Source organism: Pelobates fuscus, chromosome 6, assembly GCF_036172605.1.
Source record: "Pelobates fuscus isolate aPelFus1 chromosome 6, aPelFus1.pri, whole genome shotgun sequence".
Taxonomy (NCBI): Eukaryota; Metazoa; Chordata; class Amphibia; order Anura; family Pelobatidae; genus Pelobates; species Pelobates fuscus.
The window spans coordinates 7,004,776-7,012,275 of NC_086322.1; the positions used below are offsets into that span (position 1 = coordinate 7,004,776).

General features: G+C 35.8%; 4 non-coding genes across 4 annotated transcripts; all 4 read right to left on the minus strand.

Annotated features, from left to right (window-relative positions):
• Nucleotides 1-3,301: 3,301 nt before the first annotated feature.
• Nucleotides 3,302-3,373, minus strand: TRNAP-AGG (transfer RNA proline (anticodon AGG)). The gene has a single exon. It is a non-coding gene; the product is annotated as a tRNA-Pro (tRNA).
• Nucleotides 3,374-4,402: 1,029 nt separating this feature from the next.
• Nucleotides 4,403-4,474, minus strand: TRNAP-AGG (transfer RNA proline (anticodon AGG)). The gene has a single exon. It is a non-coding gene; the product is annotated as a tRNA-Pro (tRNA).
• A 1,029-nt stretch (nt 4,475-5,503) lies between these two features.
• On the minus strand, nt 5,504-5,575 carry TRNAP-AGG (transfer RNA proline (anticodon AGG)). The gene has a single exon. It is a non-coding gene; the product is annotated as a tRNA-Pro (tRNA).
• Nucleotides 5,576-6,604: 1,029 nt separating this feature from the next.
• TRNAP-AGG (transfer RNA proline (anticodon AGG)) lies at nt 6,605-6,676 on the minus strand. Its single transcript has one exon. It is a non-coding gene; the product is annotated as a tRNA-Pro (tRNA).
• Nucleotides 6,677-7,500: the final 824 nt, after the last annotated feature.

Consider the following 7,500-nt stretch of genomic DNA (forward strand, 5'->3'; position numbering starts at 1 on the left):
TGAGTCTGCTTCTGGTCAAATTGCTGGGGAAGACTTAAAATGTCCATTCATTTCTTAATTGTTTATGAGGGCTTTGTTGGTTTAGGAGAAATTTGTGGTTCTAATATATGTTGGAAAAGCACATGAAGGATTTAACTTTCTTTCTTATATTCTGCATGCTATCACCATGTTGAAAATAAAGTAAAGATGTGCAGAGGAGAAATTAATTATAAATAGTCTTGTGCAAAATAATGTTTGGGGAGGTTGGCCTGGTTCCATAACTTGAATCCACAGTCGAACGTAACGACTGCCTTGAATTTACCTTTACAGTTTTATTCATCGATACATTCAGGCGTGTACTGGAAGGAATTTGATTCAAACCTACCCTCTCCATCACATATTTGCACAAGTCTAAGTATGAATAAAAATAGAATTCCGTATGTCAAAACATGTATTTTTTCCCCTTTGTTTGTTGTTAACAAAGATTTTGCAGTCTTAAGAAAGACTTTGCAGTCTTAAAAGCGTCATCTGAGCAGTTAGGACTTGCATTAATGACTTACGATAAACCATTGATTTTAAATGGTTGATAATGAAAACGACACATTTTTTATGATTTTTCTCATACATTTCTAAGTAAAAGCTAAACGAGTATTAACCCCTTAACACCGCAGCCAAATGTACAAGTTGTGAACGAAACAAAACGTAAACAAAACCTGGCATTTGCGCTATATGTCTGTCCAACCGTAATTCACCTCTTTCATATTAAATGCACCCCCCCTTATTATATATCATTTTATTCAGGGGAAACAGGGCTTTCATTTAATATCAAATATTTAGCTATGAAACATAATTTAATATGAAAAAAATGGGAGAAAATAAGATTTTTTTTGATTTTTTTCGTTCTACATGACATTTTAACTGTTAATGTCATAATACTGTTTGCTTTTACTGCAATAAAATACACATATTTGTATTCAGCAAAGTCTCACGTGTAAAACAGTACCCCCTATGTACAGGTTTTATGGTGTTTTGGGAAGTTACAGGGTCAAATATAGCGTGTTACATTTGAAATTGAAATTCGCCAGATTGGTTACGTTGCCTTTGAGACTGTATAGTAGCCCAGGAAATAAATTTACACCCATAATGGCATACCATTTGCAATAGTAGACGACCCAAGGTATTGCAAATAAGCGATGTCCAGTCTTTTTTAGTAGCCATTTGGTCACAAACACTGGCCAAAGTTAGCGTTCGTATTTGTTTGTGTGTGAAAAATGCAAAAAACGCCAATTTTGGCCAGTGTTTGTGACTAAGTGGCTACTAAAAAAGACTGGACATACCCCATTTGCAATACCTTTGGTTGTCTACTATTGCAAATGGTATGCCATCATAGGGGTAATTTTCATTCTTGGGCTACCATAGGGTCATAAAGGCAACGTAAGCAATCTGGCGAATTTTAATGTGAAAAAAATTAAACACAAGCATTATATTTGACGCTGTAATTTTTGAAAACACCATAAAACCTGTACATGAGGGGTACTGTTGTACTCAGGAGACTTCGCTGAACACAAATATTTGTGTTTCAAAACAGTAAAAAGTATTGCAGCAATAATATCGTCCCTGTAAGTGCTGTTTGTGCGTGAAAAATGCAAAAAACGTCACTTTTACTGGCGATATCATGGTTGTAATACATTTTACTGTTTTGAAACACTAATATTTGTGTTCAGCGAAGTCTCCCGAGTAAAACAGTACCCCCCATGTACAGGTTTTATGGTGTCTTGGAAAGTTATAGGGTTAAATATAGTGCTAGCAAATTAAATTCCCTATACTTTCGGCATGGGTGGTCAGGCAGGTCCCGCTAATTGTAATTAATTAGGATACCTAATTATGTAAAATTATTACATAAATATATGTGTAGAATTAATATATGTATATATATACATATGTGTATATATACGTATATATATATATATTTTTTTTTTTAATATTTTTATTTATATATAGGTATATATATAGTGATATATACGTATATATTTATGTATATAGATATATATATTATTTCGTTCTACGTGTATTTTGATATAAATATATATATATTAATATCACAATACAGTTAGAACGAAATAAAACACATCTATATATTTTTTAATATTTTATTTTTAATTATTTATTTTATTTTATTTTTTTACGTATTTACATATTTATTTTTTTTATATTATTTATAAATATATATATAACAATAATTATATATATATTTAATCAGTATCAGTCTACGTGTAATTTGATATTAATATATATATATATATATATTAATATTTAAATACACGTCGTGTATGTGTAAATGTGTGTGTATGTGTATATATATATATATATACTTAGATCATATATATATATAATATATATGATCTAAGTATATTTTATTTGTAACTGTCATTTTTTTTATTTCTTTTTTTAACTAATATTTTATTTTTATTACAGGACAGGGGGCAGAGACAGTGTCAGCCAGTGATGTCACATCACTGGCTGACACACAGGATCAGTGATCACAGTGACTGCCTGTCACTGTGATCACCTCCTGCAGATTGGGTAATTGACCACAGGGGGGAGTGCCTGGGTGGTACAAGCACTCCCCCCTTCCAATCTGCAGGGGGATCACTGTGCCAGTTACATGTGTCAGCCAATAGGCTGACACATGTAACACTGATCGCAGTGACAGGCTGTCACTGCGATCAGAGAGCTCTGAGATCGCAGTGACAGCCTGTCACTGCGATCTCAGACTTAGCAGATCGCGGTCACTGACCCCAGGGGGACTGCCTGGGGGGCCAGGTAAGTCCCCCGACCGCGATCTGCAGAAGGGGAAAGCCGCCGGCCGCATGTGTCAGCCGATTTGAAATCGGCTGACACATGCTGAATACTGGTCGCAGTGACAGCCTGTCACTGCGATCAGAGACTGCAGATCGCGGTCACCGGCCACAGGGGGGGTTGCCTGGGGGGCCAGGCATCCCCCCAGACCGCGATCTGCAGCGGGCGATTAGCGCCGGCCACGTGGGCGGCCATTATGGCGAGGACGTACTATTACGCCCGCCGGCGTTTAGAGCCGGTTCCTGCAGGGCGTAATAGTACGTCCTCCGGATTTAAGGGGTTAATATAAGATGTTAGCTTTGAAAGGTGATATCAGAAGCACCAGGAAATATATATATTGATGGTGGCATGCCAACATCTTCTCTTTGGAGCACTTGAAGGGTTTTGCTATAAGTGATTTTTGCTGACTATATTAAACACAGTTCGAAGCTACGTGTTTCAAAAGAAAAAACACCAAATGCTTGGGCTCGTCCGGGATTTGAACCCGGGACCTCTCGCACCCTAAGCGAGAATCATACCCCTAGACCAACGAGCCATTACATTAGTTGGGTTTTAGGAAAAAAATTGCCAGACTAACGCGCCAGACAGCGTTTGTGTTCTCAAAATAGAAACAAAGTTTTCGTTTTGAAGTGAGGATTTTAAAATTCCTCAATAGGATCTGTTTTTCCAATATCATTTTCATTGTATGGGTGAATTAACAGTTGAGGTTTATGTACGATGGTGATAAATCATATTGACTGTTGTCAAAGTTGAGTCTGCTTCTGGTCAAATTGCTGGGGAAGACTTAAAATGTCCATTCATTTCTTAATTGTTTATGAGGGCTTTGTTGGTTTAGGAGAAATTTGTGGTTCTAATATATGTTGGAAAAGCACATGAAGGATTTAACTTTCTTTCTCATATTCTGCATGCTATCACCATGTTGAAAATAAAGTAAAGATGTGCAGAGGAGAAATTAATTATAAATAGTCTTGTGCAAAATAATGTTTGGGGAGGTTGGCCTGGTTCCATAACTTGAATCCACAGTCGAACGTAACGACTGCCTTGAATTTACCTTTACAGTTTTATTCATCGATACATTCAGGCGTGTACTGGAAGGAATTTGATTCAAACCTACCCTCTCCATCACATATTTGCACAAGTCTAAGTATGAATAAAAATAGAATTCCGTATGTCAAAACATATATTTTTTTCCCCTTTGTTTGTTGTTAACAAAGATTTTGCAGTCTTAAGAAAGACTTTGCAGTCTTAAAAGCGTCATCTGAGCAGTTAGGACTTGCATTAATGACTTACGATAAGCCATTGATTTTAAATGGTTGATAATGAAAACGACACATTTTTTATGATTTCTCTCATACATTTCTAAGTAAAAGCTAAACGAGTATTAATATAAGATGTTAGCTTTGAAAGGTGATATCAGAAGCACCAGGAAATATATATATTGATGGTGGCATGCCAACATCTTCTCTTTGGAGCACTTGAAGGGTTTTGCTATAAGTGATTTTTGCTGACTATATTAAACACAGTTCGAAGCTACGTGTTTCAAAAGAAAAAACACCAAATGCTTGGGCTCGTCCGGGATTTGAACCCGGGACCTCTCGCACCCTAAGCGAGAATCATACCCCTAGACCAACGAGCCATTACATTAGTTAGGTTTTAGGAAAAAAATTGCCAGACTAACGCGCCAGACAGCGTTTGTGTTCTCAAAATAGAAACAAAGTTTTCGTTTTGAAGTGAGGATTTTAAAATTCCTCAATAGGATCTGTTTTTCCAATATCATTTTCATTGTATGGGTGAATTAACAGTTGAGGTTTATGTACGATGGTGATAAATCATATTGACTGTTGTCAAAGTTGAGTCTGCTTCTGGTCAAATTGCTGGGGAAGACTTAAAATGTCCATTCATTTCTTAATTGTTTATGAGGGCTTTGTTGGTTTAGGAGAAATTTGTGGTTCTAATATATGTTGGAAAAGCACATGAAGGATTTAACTTTCTTTCTCATATTCTGCATGCTATCACCATGTTGAAAATAAAGTAAAGATGTGCAGAGGAGAAATTAATTATAAATAGTCTTGTGCAAAATAATGTTTGGGGAGGTTGGCCTGGTTCCATAACTTGAATCCACAGTTGAACGTAATGACTGCCTTGAATTTACCTTTACAGTTTTATTCATCGATACATTCAGGCGTGTACTGGAAGGAATTTGATTCAAACCTACCCTCTCCATCACATATTTGCACAAGTCTAAGTATGAATAAAAATAGAATTCCGTATGTCAAAACATATATTTTTTTCCCCTTTGTTTGTTGTTAACAAAGATTTTGCAGTCTTAAGAAAGACTTTGCAGTCTTAAAAGCGTCATCTGAGCAGTTAGGACTTGCATTAATGACTTACGATAAACCATTGATTTTAAATGGTTGATAATGAAAACGACACATTTTTTATGATTTCTCTCATACATTTCTAAGTAAAAGCTAAACGAGTATTAATATAAGATGTTAGCTTTGAAAGGTGATATCAGAAGCACCAGGAAATATATATATTGATGGTGGCATGCCAACATCTTCTCTTTGGAGCACTTGAAGGGTTTTGCTATAAGTGATTTTTGCTGACTATATTAAACACAGTTCGAAGCTACGTGTTTCAAAAGAAAAAACACCAAATGCTTGGGCTCGTCCGGGATTTGAACCCGGGACCTCTCGCACCCTAAGCGAGAATCATACCCCTAGACCAACGAGCCATTACATTAGTTGGGTTTTAGGAAAAAAATTGCCAGACTAACGCGCCAGACAGCGTTTGTGTTCTCAAAATAGAAACAAAGTTTTCGTTTTGAAGTGAGGATTTTAAAATTCCTCAATAGGATCTGTTTTTCCAATATCATTTTCATTGTATGGGTGAATTAACAGTTGAGGTTTATGTACGATGGTGATAAATCATATTGACTGTTGTCAAAGTTGAGTCTGCTTCTGGTCAAATTGCTGGGGAAGACTTAAAATGTCCATTCATTTCTTAATTGTTTATGAGGGCTTTGTTGGTTTAGGAGAAATTTGTGGTTCTAATATATGTTGGAAAAGCACATGAAGGATTTAACTTTCTTTCTCATATTCTGCATGCTATCACCATGTTGAAAATAAAGTAAAGATGTGCAGAGGAGAAATTAATTATAAATAGTCTTGTGCAAAATAATGTTTGGGGAGGTTGGCCTGGTTCCATAACTTGAATCCACAGTCGAACGTAACGACTGCCTTGAATTTACCTTTACAGTTTTATTCATCGATACATTCAGGCGTGTACTGGAAGGAATTTGATTCAAACCTACCCTCTCCATCACATATTTGCACAAGTCTAAGTATGAATAAAAATAGAATTCCGTATGTCAAAACATATATTTTTTTCCCCTTTGTTTGTTGTTAACAAAGATTTTGCAGTCTTAAGAAAGACTTTGCAGTCTTAAAAGCGTCATCTGAGCAGTTAGGACTTGCATTAATGACTTACGATAAGCCATTGATTTTAAATGGTTGATAATGAAAACGACACATTTTTTATGATTTCTCTCATACATTTCTAAGTAAAAGCTAAACGAGTATTAATATAAGATGTTAGCTTTGAAAGGTGATATCAGAAGCACCAGGAAATATATATATTGATGGTGGCATGCCAACATCTTCTCTTTGGAGCACTTGAAGGGTTTTGCTATAAGTGATTTTTGCTGACTATATTAAACACAGTTCGAAGCTACGTGTTTCAAAAGAAAAAACACCAAATGCTTGGGCTCGTCCGGGATTTGAACCCGGGACCTCTCGCACCCTAAGCGAGAATCATACCCCTAGACCAACGAGCCATTACATTAGTTGGGTTTTAGGAAAAAAATTGCCAGACTAACGCGCCAGACAGCGTTTGTGTTCTCAAAATAGAAACAAAGTTTTCGTTTTGAAGTGAGGATTTTAAAATTCCTCAATAGGATCTGTTTTTCCAATATCATTTTCATTGTATGGGTGAATTAACAGTTGAGGTTTATGTACGATGGTGATAAATCATATTGACTGTTGTCAAAGTTGAGTCTGCTTCTGGTCAAATTGCTGGGGAAGACTTAAAATGTCCATTCATTTCTTAATTGTTTATGAGGGCTTTGTTGGTTTAGGAGAAATTTGTGGTTCTAATATATGTTGGAAAAGCACATGAAGGATTTAACTTTCTTTCTCATATTCTGCATGCTATCACCATGTTGAAAATAAAGTAAAGATGTGCAGAGGAGAAATTAATTATAAATAGTCTTGTGCAAAATAATGTTTGGGGAGGTTGGCCTGGTTCCATAACTTGAATCCACAGTTGAACGTAATGACTGCCTTGAATTTACCTTTACAGTTTTATTCATCGATACATTCAGGCGTGTACTGGAAGGAATTTGATTCAAACCTACCCTCTCCATCACATATTTGCACAAGTCTAAGTATGAATAAAAATAGAATTCCGTATGTCAAAACATATATTTTTTTCCCCTTTGTTTGTTGTTAACAAAGATTTTGCAGTCTTAAGAAAGACTTTGCAGTCTTAAAAGCGTCATCTGAGCAGTTAGGACTTGCATTAATGACTTACGATAAACCATTGATTTTAAATGGTTGATAATGAAAACGACACATTTTTTATGATTTCTCTCATACATTT